At 36.1% G+C, this 19,710-nt stretch overlaps 1 protein-coding gene and 1 long non-coding RNA gene across 5 annotated transcripts in view; one reads left to right on the top strand and one right to left on the bottom strand.

The window, feature by feature from the left end:
* LOC127443371 (uncharacterized) overlaps nucleotides 1-11,931 on the top strand; it is a 15,839-nt gene extending 3,908 nt beyond the window's left edge. The window contains exons 2-3 of one of the 2 annotated variants that reach the window (XR_007897658.1): nucleotides 10,523-10,566; nucleotides 10,679-11,931. This is a non-coding gene — a long non-coding RNA (uncharacterized LOC127443371). Of the gene's footprint in view, nucleotides 1-6,558; nucleotides 6,667-10,522 lie in introns of both variants that reach the window. The other variant, XR_007897659.1, reaches the window with a different exon arrangement.
* Nucleotides 1-19,710, bottom strand: part of LOC127443368 (runt-related transcription factor 1-like) — an 83,056-nt gene that overhangs the window by 37,808 nt on the left and 25,538 nt on the right. The gene's annotated exons all lie outside the window — the stretch shown is intronic.

Here is a 19,710-nt window from a genome sequence, read left to right as displayed (position 1 = left end):
ACTTACAGGCTATAGCATTAATTTTTACATGTTTGAATTGAGTACAAATGTGGAATTAATATTTTCAAGTTCATGCTTAAACTGAGTTATTCAATGTAAAAAGTACTCAGTATTTTCTGCTATATTTACTTTACCACAAAATATATTTTTCATTTTCACTGGTATTAATTATTATTGATATTAATGATCATTTTAATTGCCGTGATATTAAAATTAAGGCAATATAGTTGAGTTTTAAATAACTATTTTGCTTGAATGTAGCCAAACCAACCAAATAACACAGAGATACTGGCTGAATCTGACACCAAAGATCAATCGTAGTGAAAATAATATAAAATGCACACCAATCATAAATGATTTTCTAGCATGCAGGCACCGCAGAGCTTGAATGTACAGGATCTGCTCTTGTGTTATACTGAATTAGAGTAATCCGATATGTGAAAGTTAAGCAATCAATGGCGCTTGTAGTCGACTATATTGACAAGCAGCACAAGATTAGGAATATGTGATCATAGAGGATCACACACCGAATAAAACCAGGCATTAAACCCAACTATTTGTACCCTGGTTCTACTGAGAAAATAGAAACCAGTAAAAAGTGTTTGATTTAAACAAAGAAATAGATAATAAAAATATTTTCTTCTTCATGGAACTCACATTAATAGGCCTACAAATTACCACAAACGAACATTTGGGTTTCATTAAACATTTCCACAAGTTAAATGTTACGTACCCATGAAATCGACAGCACAATATCTCAAGCAAGCAACGAAATATACAAACCAGCACATGCCATAAATACCATAAATCTCTTTATATTAAAATGAGCACATGTCAGATTTAGTTCACTTCTAGGAACAAATCTGTCCTGAAAATACAACTAATCCGCACATACACACTACAAAGGTGCATGTTCCTGTTTCACATTTTAAAGCGAGGGAAAGTAAAAACAAGAAACTAAAAAAGTGGACAGATATAAATCAATAGGTGACGTAATCAGTGTTGACATAAATGATAACAAAACATTTACAGGTGACAAACAAGGACGGTTTTGGCTTTACCGTAAAACATGCCGTTGTTTCGACCCTTCCTAATGAAGTACATGGCCCACGAGAGCGGTCCAGACGCTTTGTAGGGGACCGAATTCATTTTGACTTGTTCTGGCGGGGGTGAATGTAATCCGAGATTCGCAACTGAGAAATATGGATTCTCTCGAACTCTTTTCTACCTTTATACCGGCCGTTCTCCCACCACCACACTTTATATTCCAGAAAAATACAGATTAAGAAAAGTGACGGAGAGGAAGTTGACATACAGTCATGACTAATATATCCCATCACTAACCATAGCCTCAGGAGACTGACCCATCTCTTTGCCCCGGGGCACTTCTAACCTGCTAATTTCTTTTAGCAATTTATTTTTCCCTGTCTCTTGCTCTCTCCATGTATTTTTTCTTCATGCAGTAAAAATGGAGGTCACAGAGAAGCCCGATGCAAATTTAGCATGAGAGAGCAGGTGAAGTACGCAGAGATGAAGGTTCTTTAAAGGTCCTTGAGTTGCCCTATGGTTCTTGGGGATTAATGTGATGCTCTTCATATCATTATATTGGTTCTAGATATCATCTGAGGAGGTCCTCAAAAACACAATGAAGCCCTCCTGGGTTCTCTGAAGCAGCAGTACTTTTATAGTTTTCTTAAGAACTACAGCACATAAAAAAGTTCTCAAAAAATAAAATAAAAAAATAAATAAAATTAAATAATAATAAGTTTAATAACGTAAAGAGTAAATTAGCTTTAGGTTTAAGGGTTTCTTTTAACAACTGCTGGACCAGGTTCTTATTTGAAATAACCAGGAACATTTTGTCACCTTTGATTTCATGTTGACTTAAGGAGCTTCAGTAAATGCCATTTTGTGTTGCCATATTTTTCAGAAATTCTACTTCAAAGTACAAAATACAAGCCAGTGGGCCCTCAAACATGGTATTTTGGAGATGGTGAACAGGGTTTTCGGAATATGCATGTATTTTATTCAATTCTGAAAAGTATCTTTGAAAAATTAATACAATCAAAAATAAAAATGGACTATTTGCTTTGAACTTTTGGTTCATTAGAATATCAAGTTGTTAGCTTAGCAACATGCTAACGTCAGACTATATTGGAACCAATTAAGCCTAACAGTGCATGCCCACTTTTTTGGTGCCCATTAATTATTTCCATTCGTATTTCATTGAAGTCTTCATATAAGCGTTCTAAGCCATGAACCAAAACAAACATCGGCTAAAAAGACAAAGGCACAAGACTGTGTACTTAACATCTTTAATGAGGGATTGAACTACAATCCCATGAAGCACTGCGAATGACATAATCAAATAAAATCTTGTTTCCCACAATTCTCTGATTGGTGGATCTCTCTTCAGGATTACGGGTAATGTAGTTCTTCACCAGGAATTCCGCTATTAAACATGTTTTTTTGTTGTTGTTATTTATAAATGAAGTTGAAATAACGTGGACTGATGGCTTCATTAGAAGCATATACCATCTATTAACAACCTCACAGTAGTTCTGTCTTTAACGGTTTAAAGTTATTGTTACAAAATCAATTCCCCTATGGAGAAAATGAATGGTATTTTTGCTTCTGGAACCAGACTGTTGTCTCTCATGCACTAATTGTGTGGCACGCAGAGTTGTTACCTTTGTAAAATGCTCCAAATCTCAGTAAGAATGCTGACTTAGTAGGTAGCCACCAATGTAGGTAGTGCAGAGCAAGTTAGCTCACTAGGTTTTGAAGTCAGGGAAATGGTTGGGTTGTCTGTGACCACAATGGTTGGTGAAGGTGCCCATGTGGAGATGCTATTTTGGTCTTTATATGAAAGCTGGCATCAGATGTATCACAACTATACTGGCATAGACACAATTTAGACCACAGCTCAAGTTTCAAAGGGTTTTGGAGGACTTTAGTTGTCTGGGTGGGTTGCAGGAAAAGGTTGGTAGACCACAGTAAGCCATGATGTTTGTAACATCACGACTGGGGTATGTTTAGCTGGTTAAATCACCACTGATACCATGTGAATGTGAAGAGATACAGGATTATTTCAAACGCTGACCACATAGTTGCCTGTCTCTGTCGAATACTCAAAAAAGAAAAGAAAAAGTAATTTACACTGCAATTTTTTAAAAAAGATACAGATTTGTTTTCAGCACAAAAATCTGCATTTTTGTCATGTTTTCCTGTAAAAATTTCTAAACATTCTTAAAACAAGACAAATTTGCTTGAGAAGCAAAATGGGATGAGATATGTTGTCTTGTTTTCAGAGAAATCTAACAAAATTTGGTGGGGTTTATGCGTATAAGAAGAAAAAAGTTTTGCCAGTGGGGTACAAAAAAAAAAAAAAAACTTGATTCAAGGCTAAACAAGTTTATTTTCTTACCACATTGGCAAAATTTTTTCTTGTTTTTAGCAAAAACTCCACCAAATTTTGTTAGATTCCTCTGAAAAGAAGATTTAATTTATTATTAATTTATTTATTTTAAAGACAAAAATACTCAGTAAGAAAGTGATTTTTTGCAGTATAGATGTCGTTTTCCCCACTGCCTGGAGGCAGTCTGGCCCCTATGGGCCCCCAGAGACAGGCCACCCCGGGCCAAGACTGCTGGGCACAAAGGATCAATAATCGCTTCCTGGGGCCCGACAATCAATGCTGCCAAAACCAGTGGCCATTTAGATTGAGCAAACAAACCAAGAGCTCATGTAAAGAGTGAATATACATCAATACATATATTTACTGTAAGCCATTCACAATTTCTTTAACTTACTTGTTAATAGATTATTAAAAACTTTATATATATTAACAAGTGTGGTGGTGGGAGAACGGACAGTATAAAAGTAGTATATATTATTGTTAATATATATTAACAACTTGGATCCATGTGTACTATGTCATTAGTTTTATGGCACTGAGTTCTACAAACATGGTTTAGGGTTTTTTCAAAACTCCTATACACCAAGGACACAATTTCTGACTGTAAATCCATCTATCCATCCATCCATCTAAACCATCTATCCATCCATCCATCCATCTGTCTGTCTATCCATCCACCAATCCATCCATCCATCCATCCATCCATCCGTCTGTCTCTCTGTCTGTCTGTCTGTCTGTCTGTCCGTCCATCCATCCATCCATCCACCAATCCATCCATCCATCCATCCATCCGTCTATCTCTCTGTCTGTCTGTCTGTCTGTCTGTCTGTCTGTCTGTCTGTCTGTCCGTCCATCCATCCATCATCCATCCATTCAACCATTAATCCATCCATCCATTCAACCATTAATCCATCCATCCATCATCCATCTAATCCATTCATCCATCCTTATAATCCTTCCATCAATCAATCAATCCCTCTATCCATTTATTCCATCCATCCATCCATTAAACCATCCACCCACCCATCCATCCAGACATCCATCCATCCATCCATCCATCCAGACATCCATCCATCCATCCATCCATCCATCCATCCATCCGTCCATACTTCCATCCATCCGTACGTCCATCCATCTGTAAAATCCATCCTTCCATCCATCATCCATCCATCCATGCATCCATTCATCCATCCATCCATCCATCTCTCCATCTGTCCATCCATCTAATCCATCCATACCTCCATCTATCCATCATCCATCCATCCATCCATCCAATCCATCCACCTGTCTCTCTGTCTGTCTGTCTGTCTGTCCATCCATCCATCCATCCATCCATTACATCCATCTATTTATTCCATCATCCATCCATCCATCCAATCCATCCATCCATCCATCCATCCATCCATCCATCTATTCCATCCATCCATCCATCCATCTAATCCATCAATCCATCCCTCCATCTGTCCATCCATCCATCCATCTATCTATCTATTACTTCCACTTTATGATCCTTCTAGTTTTTCTTAAACATCCTGACAACATTCTAGTGTCTTCTGAAGTTCAGACTGTTTTGAATATCGTTTCAAATGTCTTGTCTTAAAATTATCTTGAATAGAGACAGACAGGTGTTCACTGGCAAAGAATCAGCTACTCAGTGGCATTCATATTAGACAGACATGGGCAACTGAACGCTTTATACTAGAGTGACATCAAAACTAGTGTATCAGCATACAGGAATGCTCTGATCAACAGTGATGTCAATACAGCTGCTTAAAACCCGTGTGTGTGGCCTTATTTCGGTCCTTGTCCAGAGGACATCTGTGTCTTGAGTGTCTTAATCTTCACAAATAGATATAGTAATATGTAAGAGAATTAGACTGTAAAATACTCAATGTGTGTCATTATTTGTGCCTTTAGAATGGTGCTCTGTAGCTCTGCTCCTAGTGAGCTGCATTGCTGTCTACATTTTAAGGCCACATCCAAAGCAAAATGGAACCTCATAAGTGAATGATTTAGAATGATGTGCATAGGCAGCAACTCCACATGGTTAAAAAATAGCACACAAATAGATTCGACTTACAATCATTTCAATAGAGTTTGACGTAAACATGTTGCCAGTATAACGCGCCAATAGTGCCCGAAGTTGAAGAAATACCCATATACAGTATATATATATATATATATATATATATATATATATATATATATATATATATATATTAAGGGTGTTTCTTCAACTTTGGGCACTTTTAAAACTCATTTTAAATATTTTTAACACTCTCACTAGTTTATTTAATTTGTCTACTTGGTTTATTTAATATCCAACAGTGTATGTACATGCATCACATGAGATTTATGTCATTTTTGTCATGAAAATTCCCACCACAGCATCACTTCCAGCTGATGGAAATGACATATTTAACATTTTTTAAACAAAACAGGCGACTTTGTCTTGCTGAGGTTAATTTCATAGCTAACATTTTATGTATCGTAAATACACACAATTAAATAATATTTTCACACTTTTTGTAGCTTAATTGGAAATTACGGCCAGTAAAAATATTCTGCTCACAAGTGATATTTCCCTTTGATTTTTCTTAGTTTTGTCTCATATTTCATCTCAAGCATGCTCTTCACTAACACATTTGTCCACTTGGTTAACAAGTACACTAACTTTTGACAAAACTTTATTAGGAGCAAAATTGTTTGGTGTGGTGGAAATGTCATAACTTAAAAATAATAATAATAATAATATTGAAATGGTTTCTGTTTATTTCACTCTCTGTTTAGATGATCATATTTTTAAACATGTAATAATTGTAATTTTATTGAAAGTTTGAGACAAGGCTAAAACAGTCAAATCTAAACACAAAAGACATTTAAAAAGTGCCAAAAATAAATAATGACAGCCTGGTACAAAAGTCTGTTTTAATGTGACCTTCATATAACAAAAATAAAAAGGCTGAAACCTATTTGTTTGAATAAAAATCAACCCAAATCAATTTGAAGAAACACCTCTATATCACACAGATATTGGGTAAAATAGTTCATTTCTATGATTTATGAGTTACCTTTTAGAATTGAATAAAATGTAAATATGTTTATAACTAACATTTATTTCGACTCGTTCGTTATCTTAGATGGATTTTATTAAACAAGGTCATCACAGTGCATTATGGTACTGCCTTCTCCACAAGGACACATGTGATGCTGCCTCAGAAGTTGGCCAGAACAAGGTATCTTAAAAGGTAGCATCAAGCATTAAGTGGCTATGATGCCTTAAAATGTTGTCTAGAAAAACCCTGTTTAAAAAAACTAATTAAACCAACAATTACTGGTTAGCTGGTCTTTGCTGGTTTAATATGGTCTCTTGCAGGACAAATTGGTCTTTAACTGGTTTCCCAAAACTGCTCTGAAACCAGCCTGACCATGTTAGGAGACCAGCAAAGACCAGCATGTGTGTGTGTGTGTGTATGTGTGTGAGGACAGTGCAGAGTGCTTTGCTCTATCTTTTGGCTGTGCTGCTAAACGATATGTCAGAAAATCAATTAATTACTTTTAAGCAGCAGTTAACGGCATCCACACAATACAGCAACATGAATTATTAAAGAAGCCGAAAGCCGAGATATTTTCCCTCTCTCTTCCTTAACTAACCAGCCTTTACAGACGAGAACAGAGAGACAAACAGAAAAGAGGTGGATAACAGAGACGCAGATAGACAGAATGAAAAAACGGATGAAGAGACACAATTTTAAAGTGGATAAATGCATCGTGTTTATGTCTGCGCTGTAGCTTTAAGATAAAATGCTATCATCACACACAGAGGGTTTTCAGAGGGTCCGTTCTGCCCCTTTAAGAGGAAACAACAGCGCGTGGAACGATCCCGCTGTGAGTTTCAATCTACTCTTCACAGCTCCCAAAGGCCTCATATACTGTAACGAGAGATACGACTGATGCGTTACACACACATATTAAATGAACCTTCATTCCCTCCGATAAGAAGTACAAAGGTTATTAGGAAAGGTGCCATGTTAATCATTAAATGATGTATTATAATAACTGACTTATGCATTTCAAGTGATATATAAGGGCAGTATATAAATACATATGCTGTGGTCACTTCCTATCAGAATTACTGTAGTCAAGGGCGTAGATTTGTAGGCTTGAACATTGGGGGGGTTGCAGCGTGAAGCGTTTACATATTTCCATTGATCATGCAATAAATAATGGGGGGGGTTGTACTCACATGTTTTGATTATTAGGGGGGTTACCTCCCCCCCATCCCCCCTGGAATCGACGCCCCTGACTGTAGTTACGAGATGACAATTTGGAGATTCTAATATTTGTTTCTATGGCAACGCTCGTAACATCAAAGGTATCCTTGTGAGGTTTTGTTGTTGATGACAGCAAAAATATGTTCAGAAATTACTACATTAATCTCTAAATCTTTGTGCAAAATGTTTAAGAATAAAGACCTACGTTCCACATTTGCCACATTCAAAGCCGTTGTAAAATAGCAATTATCCGGTAACACTTTATTTTAAGGGTCCACAATAATGCACTAGTTAAGCATTAATTTTAATGTATTTAATAATTACCTGAATGTAGTGTACGGCTATCTTAGCCATGATTTACAACTTATTAAACATCTTATTTTTGTGTAGAAAGTATAGTAATTAATGCTCCATTTAAGAAATTATACTTCAAGTTAGCCAGTAATTAAGGCTAATTAGTTCTGGCTTACTAAAACCTTCTGTTAAAGACAACTTGACCACCTATTCTAGTTTTAAGTAAACTTAAAACACCACCTAATAAGTGGTACCGAACAATTTGGTAACCTAATAACCTAACCTAGTAACCTAATAATAAGGTATCCTAATAACTTGAGTATGTTAAACTTTCACTTTAAAACCAGGGGTAAAGTTGCTCCAAGATTTTAGCAAGTGTATTAGACTTAGTAACAACTGAGTTGTTTTAATATATTTATATAAATTGAATACAAACTTATAAATACAAAACAAACGAATAACTTTAATAAGTAAAATGTTCACTTTACAACAGGGGGTCAATAATCTTTATTCAATTTTTTTTTAAATGTATCAGTAGTAAAATGTTTGAAAAGCCAAATCTAATTAGCTTCAATTACTGGCTTAATATTGTTTAGTAAACTTGATTTATGATATCTAAAACAGAGCATTAATTACATCACTTTCTTCAACAAAATAAGATGTTTAATGAGTTGTAAGTTATGGATAACATAGCCGTATTATGTATTCAGTTAATTGGATATTGAGCATTAATTGCATTACTTTCTATACAAAAATTAAACATTTATTAAGTTGTCAATTATGGCTAAGATAGCGTTAATTAATTGTTAATTACTGTCTTATTCATGCTTAACTAGTGCATTATTGCTGACCCTTAAAATAAAGTGTTATCCTGGTTTATTATTGTTAAAAAATTTAATCAGAAGTTATATGATGTGCGTTTCTAGTCGGAAAAGGTTGGCTAATTTCGTTTTTGTTTTGTCATTTTCACTTAACGACAAAAAAAGGAAGCTTTTTAGGGTTAGTACAACAAAATGTAGAGACCAGGGGCCGATTGCACCAGCCACGCATAAGTTACAACTTAGACTAGTTATAGTGTTAATGGGCACTATGTTACAATTTATGCACTACTGAAATATTTGCACGTTACACCATTAAACTAAGGTGAAACATAATCCTACATATAAACTAAATGTTTATGGAAGCCTCCGACCAGAATAAAAATGGAATTGTTTTGTGTGACAGACTTCAATCCTTTAGACATACTGTATATAGTATGATGATGCTGACGTTTACATTTGTTTACATTTACGAGAGAGAACTTTATGTAAAAAACAGACTTTTATCAGCTCTTCAGCATGAAATCAATATAACGTTCCACTTTCGTGTGTGCGTCACCTGGTGTAGCTGACATGCCATGTTTAAACACATATAAACAGTATAGGATACTAAAATGAATAAATGTAAAAATTTCCAGTGTGTTATATTATTATTTATGTATTGCCTCTTATTATTTATTTATAGGTCACACTTTATACTAGGTGTCTACTATGTACTAACATTATAATACATACAATACAATGCATTTATTGTGTAACCACATTGTTCTGCAAAATACTCACAAGATTCACATTTGCTGCTAATGAGGTTGAGGTATGGGTAGGGTTATGTTTAGGGGTTAGGCTAAGGGTTAGGGGTTAGGTTTAGAGTTAGGGGTAAGATTACCAGTGTAACTACAGATGTAATTAAATGCATGTACTTTAAATGTAAGTACAATGCAACAACTCGTATGTACATAATAAGTACATTGTATCAAATGCTTATGTACACAGTAGTTAAAGACACCTAATATAAAGTGGGTCTATTTATTATTGCCTTATTATTAATTTTAGATAGAGTTATTAATAATTAATGTCATATTATTATTTATTTACCTATTTAAATATACTACTTATCATATATATATATATATATATATATATATATATATATATATATATATATATATATATATATATATATTTTAATGTATTTTTTATTTTATTTTTTTTTGTTATTATTATTATTTAAAAAAAAATTTTTTAATGGAAATTAATTTATTTCTGTTGATAGTTACGTGAGACGAAAAAAAATATGAACATCAGCCATAAAAAGATAACACTTAAATTCATGGTTTTTCAAAACTTTACTTTACGGAAAGCTTACTAGCCAAGTCTTGCCTTATGAACTGGTGATGCAACTAAATTAAGCACTTACATAGTTACAGAACTTTAATCTTAACTATGACTCATCTTATAAATATAATCATTCTAACATAACTTTAAAAAACAGCATAAGTGATGGACTATCGTAAACGTTAAAAGTGTAACCGTAAACAGAATCGACACAGAGTTCACCGACACAGATCCAGACATCAGGGTTCAGTATGGACTAGGATTGTACTAGTGTATTTTGGTCCAGGCTGGAGGGTCGTGAGTTTACAATGAAATAATTATGAAATCTGAGACTCATGATGAGCACTTCCCGTGAAATGACTGATTGATTTTCTGACAAACAGGATGAGGGTGTGATGGTGGACAATGAGACGAAAGAAAGAAAGAGGTAGACACAGAAATATAATAATGAATTTTTCAGTCTTTCGACAATTTTGCATAGGTTTATGCTGTCAGAGAAGTCAAGATATTTACTACACTTGACCATTTCTCTGTTCCAGGTATCAACGGACATTAGCAAAGAAAACTTTGCGCAAGATCGTTTCAAGAGGCTTCAAACTTCAACCCTTGCTCTTTCGGTGACGATGTCAATACCATGACGATACAGTCACATCTTTGGTGGCGTTTGGACGTTTTTAGTTTCCTGTAAGAGTTTGATGTTTAGGTGTGTGTTTATATGTGATTCTTCTGCCTGGTTTGGCCTGCCGCTGCCTGAAGCAGTGTGTGGGAGGGGGATGAGAGACGACTCGAGATCTGCCTCGGGCACTATTTAGTGCAGACTGAATGGATGAGTAGACTTCGCCGAACTGAAGCTAACACAGACACACACACACACACACACACACTACTTCACATGCATATTTGTATGTGCAAATTATAAAATGACTTTCAGGGTGGTCAACATTTTTAAGGGAACTTCTACAGGTAATTTTCGAAGAGCAATCTGTTGTAGTTTGTTTCACGCAACCCAAATTGTGATTTGAGGACATTAGCACAGTTAGCCACAGGTCAGCTGTCTTAAAGGTGAAGAGTTACATTTTTATATAAGAAAACATGGTCCCACTTTATACTAGGTGTCTTTAACTACTATGTACTAACATTATAATATATACAATACAATGTACTTATTGTGTAACTACACGTTGTTCTGCAAAATACTCACAAGGTTCACATTTGCTGCTAATGAGGTTGAGGTACGGGCAGGGTTAGGTTTAGGGGTTAGGCTAAGGCTTAGGGGTTAGGGTAAGGTTTGGGTTAGGGGTAAGGTTACCAGTGTAACTACAGATGTAATTAAATGCATGTACTTTAAATGTAAGTAATACATTTACTAACTTTTGTAATGCTATTTATTTTAAAACAACTGTTTTCTACCACCCCTGGAGTTCGCTAGTTCACTAGTTCGAATCCCAGGGCGTGCTGAGTGACTCCAGCCAGGTCTCGAAAGCAACCAAATTGGCCCGGTTGCTAGGGAGGGTAGAGTCACATGGGGTAACCTCCTCGTGGTCGCTATAATGTGGTTTGTTCTCGGTGGGGCGCATGGTGAATTGAGCGTGGTTGCTGCGGTGGATGGCGTGAAGCCTCCATATGCGCTATGTCTCCGTGGCAACGCGCTCAACAAGCCACGTGATAAGATGCGTGGGTTGACTGTCTCAGACGCGGAGGCAACTGGGATTCGTCCTCCGCCACCCGGACTGAGGCGAATCACTATGTCACCACGAGGACTTAGAGCGCATTGGGAATTGGGCATTCCAAATTGGGAGAAAAAGGGGAAAAATCCCCCCCCCCCCCCCCAAAAAAAAAAAAAAAAAAAAAACTGTTTTCAATAAGTAAACAACAGCGGAAGATGATACTTACCTGCACATAAGACATATTTTCAGATATCCGTCTTTCTCTTCCTTTCGTTATTTATTTATTAATTTTTTTAGGGGAGGGGGCGAGTTTAGTTGTCGTTAGTGACATTCACTCTGATAAGATGATCACCTGTAACCATGGTTACTCCTCAAACCATCAGATTCATCCCCGCATATGTGCAGAGGCGAAGCCCAACTCATGCAATTTCCAAAACAATGTTCCTCCGCAAGTAACCTGCAGTTTTATGCTTCAACCGCAAGATGGCCAAAAGTTACATAGTGTACCTTTAAATACCTTTCAAACAAAGAAAATGTTTGTGACATGTAAATCTATAATAAAATAATACTGACGTACACTCACTGAGCACTTTATTAGAAACACCTGTACGCCTACTTATTCATGCTATTATCTAATCAGCCAATCGTGTGGCAGCAGTGTAATGTATAAAATCATGCAGATATGGGTCAGGAGCTTCAGTTAATATTCACATCAACCATCAGAATGGGGAAAAAATGTGACCATGGCATGATTGTTGGTGCCAGGTGGGCTGGTTTGAGTATTTTTGCTGATCTCCTGGGATTTTCACACACAACAGTCTCTTGTTTTTGGTGCCAAAAACCAAAAACATCCAGTAAGCGGCAGTTCTGCGGACGGAAACGCCTTGTAGGATGAGAGAGGTCAACAGAGAATGGCCAGACTGGTTTGAGCTGACAGAAAGGCTGTGGTAACTCGGGTAACCACTCTGTACAATTGTAGTGAGCATAATAGCATCTCAGAATGTACAAGTCAAACCTTGAGGCAGATGGGCGACAACAGCAGAAGACAACGTTGGGCACTTTATTAAGACCATAGTGTTCCTAATAAAGTGCTCAGTGAGTATATTTGTGTTTTGTAGATACCGATCCTAATGAAAGAAGCAACATAATGTTTCGATTGTTACCTTCTCAGGCATACGCAACTACTGTTCGCAAGTGACTATTTAGCACCAGTTGAAAATACACAACTGAAAAGTTCAAAAAGGCAGCTCCATTGTAACTATTGTGATTACTGGAACCTTACCAGAAAAACGCTTTTATAATTTAATCTGTTCAGCATATGTACTATTTAAGACATTTAAAGTGGACATTTTCTTACTCATGACCATATCAGCCTTTGTCAAACGGTTATTAGTGTTATGAAGGTGAGGATATGATCATAGAACTTGCATTTATGGGCAAACTATTCCTTTAAGCCTCATCTTTCATTATGGCCCACGTCCCTAGCCGTTTCTGTTATCATTCAACTGCTGCTTCTCATTTCCTAACGCATCTCTGGCTCTCAACACTCCCACATCCTCGTTTTCCTGCGCCCAAGGCTGCAGCTCATCTCTGGCTTTGACTGCCACCATTACGGCCTGATTCTGAAGATCTGCACTTGAGTCCAAAACATATCTCTTTGGACTTCAATTTATTCAGTTTTGCAGAATACTTAATTAAATAATGTCTTGTAAAAGTCATTATATTTGCTTTTCATTGAGCATAAAGTAGCTGGAAAGAGACAAAGCATCTTGGACTGAATTCAAGGTTAATAGCACAGTATTTGAAAATAATTGCATGATGCATTTTGTTAGATATTGAAATATGAAGTCAGTGTGCGCAAGTAAAATCTATTTTTGAAGCAGTTTTACTGGAATCCGCTAAATTATAAACATCAATATTGCTGGGATGTGGGTGTATTACTGGAACCCTAAACTCATTGTAATTTTAGGGAAAATTAAATGAGTCAAATTTTCTTTGTTGCTTTATGGTAAATAAAATCATCAATAATGGCGTAATTCCGAAAGCCATCATTCCACATAGATTATAGCACTGATTCCATCTTAAAATGCATATATGCATGCATGCCTTAAATAAATCTGTGGGGCAAAAGCATGTGGTCCAGGACATTTCAGTACAACAGCTATACTGTACAACTAATGCATGATTAAAAGATTGATTGTGTTACCTGTGTTTTATTACTGGACTTAACTCAAAAATGCTTTTTGGCCAACACTGCATCTAATAATAGACAACATATTCTTTAGATGCTCCACTTGTGAACATTCTTACTCATAGTTCAGAAATGCATTTACTCATGTGACATCTGTCTCAAAATGAACCACGCAGACACGACTTAAAGCGCTATTGTTCAGTGCAACATACAGTCTCTAATTAAAAACTTCTCCATGCATTTCCTTGTCTATCTATCCAGTCTTCAAAGCAAACATGACTTCCTTGTTTACGTCCTTTGAAGTTGAAATTAATACATTTTACACATAATACACCTAGGACTCACCAACAAACTGTGAGCTCAAAGACGGACAACCCAGACTTTGTCACCTCTGTGAGGTTGTTGTGTTGTGGACAGACTGTGATTATGTAAAAATGTACCGCAGTGACACAATGGCAAACAGCACAGCTTTGTTTGAGGCGGATTCTTGGCCTGGTCTGCACTGGCGGTTTAGGTAGGATGAGCTGTGGTCAGTGAGGCAGATGGCTCTTTAGACATTGACTTAAAGCTCAGACCTCAAACACACAACAAAAGATCACACACTCCTGCCAGATGACTGGACTCTGCATTTATAAACACACGTCAGAGAAGATGTGTCCCTGTGATTAAAGTCAACATGAAAGGACATCCGCAACACATTTTACGTCACAATCTGACATAACTCAGTATAACAGGATATTCAAGATGGGAATTTGATTTAACTGGTCTCACAGAATCACGTTGATATACCTACATTATTGCAAACGATAAATTTACATTGCTAGTTGTACGTATCGCAGCAGTTGCTGGTGAAATGAACACTAGAGGCACTACAACAACAATGACTTTTATTCACTTTCACACAGATCACGAGTAAAACGGCAGATTATCAGTTCATAAACACCCTGTTCCTCAAACAATGCTATCTTATGACATCTAAACACTTTTACTATAGTGCATGAATGGTTTTAACCCTTTAAGCTCTGAAGGTGTTTTGAAATATTTCCTGTTTCAGTGGCATACACAAAATTAAAGGCTTATAACTTGAAAAAAAAAAAAAAGCAAGGAGGGTCAAGTGTTTGGTATCATTTTAAAGAAAACTTTTAAAAAATTTTAATGATATAGATTATGGTACATTCTGAGACTCTCAGCCGAAGAAACTGCTGACATTTGTTTTTCTCTTATTTTTCTGATTTTACATTATATATCTCTGGGTGTAAATAAGGTGGCTCAGAAAAACTGCTTGCATTTTGTTCCCAATCATGTCAACTGTATCTGAGAACATTCTTGTGTTGATACAAAAAAGCAATCAAAAGTTATAGCATTACAAAAATAATTTATCATAGTGTCCAAAAATGTCTCCAAGTGTCCAAAAGCCTCTCCAAACAAATAAAACATAATAATTGTACATAAGAACTAATTACACATGCAAACACAACAATAACTAAAGGTTTGCATAGCATGCAGACATGATTTTAGTAATGAGATTTCTCAGAAAGAGTTTCATTCTGTGTTATTTGAGTCATCATTGAGTCTGTGTCATGTATTTGGCGCCATCTCCTGGTGGCCATATGTAACATTGTGCTTCATGTGGATTATCTAATGATCTATGCATCTGATTACCTTGGGTGTGGACTCGTTTGAAAGATAATCACCTCCTCTAAGTAATGTTATGTGAATAAAATGTATATTTTATGTTCCGTTTATTTTTCGTGGAGTTATAAGTGAAAATGTGGCATATAAGCAACACCAACATAATTGTCAAAGACATATACTTAGCTATTACTCGCTATATTTTTGTCTGTGAGTAAAACAAATAGGCTGGTTGTATTCTAATCTTTGAGAGATTTCCAACAACATATGACACATGACTATTTGATGAGTTTGATGTTTTACTGATTGCAGTAGTATGTACAGTTTTATAAATTATCAAAACGAAACACTTCTGATTTTTCTACAAATTTCAAAGCACTTGTTCAATTTTGGTCATAATGCATTGGAAAGTAGAGCTTCTAAGCTTTCAAATGATACCTATTTTGTGTTGGTCAAGAGAGTAGTTATTTATTTTAATTTCCCAATTTGGAATGCCCAATTCCCAGTGTGCTTTTAAGTCCCCGTGGTCGCATAGTGATTCGCCTCAATCTGGGTGGTGGAGGATGAATCCCAGGTACCTCTGCGTCTGAGACTGTCAACCCACGCATCTGTGGCTTGCCACAGAGACATAACAGGTGAGGAGGCTTCACCGCAGCATCCACGCCCATGAGGAGGTTACCCCATGTGACTCTACGCTGGCTGGAGTCACTCAGCATGCCCTGGGATTTGAACTAGTGAACTAGTGAACTAGCGAACTCCAGGGGTGGTAGCCAGCGTCATATACCATTTACTGTAGGTATATTTTCTGTGATCAAATTGCGTGGTAGTTCAACTGATATACTGCAGCACTTGTGATGCAAAGGACTGGGATATGAGTCCTGAAGAGCATACCTTTTTCATCTCACATTTGCTTTTTCTCGGTTAGGTTTAAGGTTTAAGGTAGTGAGGTCGGTGTTGTTGATTTATAACTCGATAGAGCATTAACCCTAAAAACCTCATCTGTTTGGGAGAACATTTCACTCACTTTTAGCTCCACACAGTGGACATTTCACCTCAACTGCTACGATACGTGTATCATTTTGCACAAATAGTGCCTCAGTCACAACATTTTCATTAGATCAGGCTGATTTTATTTTACCCATCAGTAATTGATTGGATCTTGAAAAGTGGGTTTTTCATAAAATAATGGAGTTTAGAGAAACAAATGGTCAGTCTGACTGTGGTTGCTAGTAACTGCTTAGACGATCAAAGGTGTTTGTGCTAGAAACGTGCATACAGTTTAGCTGTCGTCAGCACTGAGGAACTCTTCAACTGCTATTGACTTTAACAGCTCGAGGCAAGATGCTGAAGAGGAAGTAGCACCTTACTTTCTCCATATTTAGTTTTTTTCTCTATACCCTTCTCTTGATATGTGTCTTTGCCCAGTGTGGTAGCCCGAGTCTCAGTGCCACCACAGAGACCCATGTCATGAGTTTCAAGGAGGGCTACCACAACCCAACAGTACTGAAAATGTTTCCTTGTAGGATCAGTCAACAGAGTCTCTCCCAAGATCATCAAATCAAAGCTATTTCTTGATCAGTATATTTATATCAATCCATTTAATCCCCAAATTTCCCCAGATAAGTGGGCACAATTATTTTACTAGTTGGAAAGACCAATGAAACAAATAAAATGTTTAGTGAAAGAAAAAAAGTATGTGCTTTACCTTACATTTTTGCTTACATGTTTTTAATCGCAAAATGTAACTGGTTGGAAACTACAGATTAAAATTTTGGTCAGTTGCTAAAAAAGATCCAATACATACATAAATTGTCTTTTTTTTATTTATTTTTTTTACTAACAGGCAGTTCTGGAAGAAAAGGTGTTTTCCTACTGGACACAGTTGTGACTGCTTACATGTTTACTTGTTCTACGAGCATGATTTATATGAACCAGAGTAATCCTATTCATAAATAAACGATAAACCCATTAACATTATATATAACAAATATGGTAGTTGTACACTGAAAAAAATGACTTGAAGATTTACTTAATTTTTATTTAGCAAGTTTTTGCACAGAACATTTTAATGGTAAGTAAAATCTACTTAACTTCATGAAAAAAAAACATTTTTGAATTGAGTACAAATGCAGTTATTGCTTACTTATTCAATGTAAAACTACTTAATCTTTTATGCAATATTTACTTCACCACAAAATAATTTTTTGCAGTATATGTGTACTATGACAGGTTTAACTTGTTTCCAATAATGGAGTTTTGACACAGAAATCATCTTTCAGAGGGTTAAATGGAATTAAATTGCTCTGGTCATGTGAATATTCGTTAAAATGAAATCATTTAAAAATGTTCACATAAAATCAAGACAGTCTGCACTTTCATTTATAGTTGAAAATTTATTTCATTTATGCTTTCAGAAAATACATCTTGAATCGATTATTTTTTCATTACCCAATTGATTGGGTAGTAAACTTGTTTTAAGTACAGCTCGTGAAAAAAATATTTAAGCCTATTTTTAAGAACTACACATTTCAATTTTATAAGAAAATTGCATAAAATGAAATTGTGTAATTTTTAATATATTACGCAATTCAGTTTGATGGAATTTGCTATAATATTGAAATGCACAATTCTTAAAATTATATTTCTGAGTAACTTCAAAGATTTATGATTAAAACAATATACATATATATAAAATGCCACAGGTGTAAGAAAATTTATTTCAACTTCAAACTTAATTCAAGTGTATTCTCGAAAGCAAGTCTTTATACCAATTTTGCTTCTCAAGTACAGTAAATTGACCTTGTTTTGAGAATCTTTTGATATTTTTACTGGAAAACAAGACAAAATTATTGATAAAGAAAAGGATTATTTGCCAGTGCTGCCCACAGAGCCTAAGATAATGAAATCACTTTTGGCAAAACAATAATTATTCAAGAGAACATTGGTGAAAAAAACTTTTTATCCTGCACAACAAGTGTTGACGACCTGAGTTCGATTTGGGCTCAGGCGTTTCCCTAATCCTTCTACAACTTTTCATGTCACTTCTACACTGTCCAATTAATTAAAGTGTGTAGATGACTATATACAAGGGTAAGATGTCATCTCTAACATTTTATTACTTTTTTAAAGAAGTAAGCAATGACAGTGATCGTGAACGACGTTGCAGAACAATGCGGTTGGTCGAAATGTACGTAGTCGCCTTCATGCCACCCTGTTCCACCACTGCTGCCCCAAAGCTGCGAGACCGCAACACAAAATGCCAATATAATGGTCGATACTGGCACAGTGCGGCACACATTCAGGCCTGCTTTGCCAAACCACAGAGACCCTCGTAGACTTTGATAATGGACCATTCGCAGCACCACCAAGCCCAGTGGGATCTGTCCCCAACTGGACCTCCAACTGACTTCTCGATGTGGTTAACAACTTGGAGATGCAAAGTGTTCTCTCATTTAGGAGCCTTCCATTTGTCGGTTGCTAATTTATTTATCTATGGAGTTTTACTTGGCTGTCGCCTTGTGTGGATATACATCCCCATTTGCTAGAATGTTCTTCTGGCTAATTTGGTAGGCCCTCATCCGCATAATCGTCTGAGTGGAGGTAAGATTGAAAGTACAGACTTATTAGATGCTGGGCTGGAAATGACTTTTGGTTATTAATTGATTTTGTGGGTGACTAATGACTTTTTATTGAGCAGTTTCATCGTGCTCTTGGTGGGGGAAAAGACTAAACTGACCGCGCACTAACTCTGTGGCCTAGATATAAAGAACAGATGGAGCAGCTCCATAAAGGAACCAATGAACATTTCCATTGGGAAAGAAGAACAATGATTTTTCTTTGTGTTGACCAAGACTCAGTTTGTTTGCAGTTTTGCCATTTAACACTTGGTCTACAAATGAACAAAATACAGTTTCAGAAAGGGTCAAAAGTGTGTAAATGGCAGTAAAAAGCAACTATTGATGTCATTTACAACATTCACAACCCATTTTACTTCTATAGTGTGATGTATCTCAGAGTGAAACAAAAAATGTAGGCTGGGATATGATGTTATCCATCAGGAATTGATTGGATCATAAAGAAG

Source organism: Myxocyprinus asiaticus, chromosome 7, assembly GCF_019703515.2.
Source record: "Myxocyprinus asiaticus isolate MX2 ecotype Aquarium Trade chromosome 7, UBuf_Myxa_2, whole genome shotgun sequence".
Taxonomy (NCBI): Eukaryota; Metazoa; Chordata; class Actinopteri; order Cypriniformes; family Catostomidae; genus Myxocyprinus; species Myxocyprinus asiaticus.
Note: the sequence above shows the minus strand (reverse complement) of the source record. Positions and strands in the feature narration are given on the sequence as shown.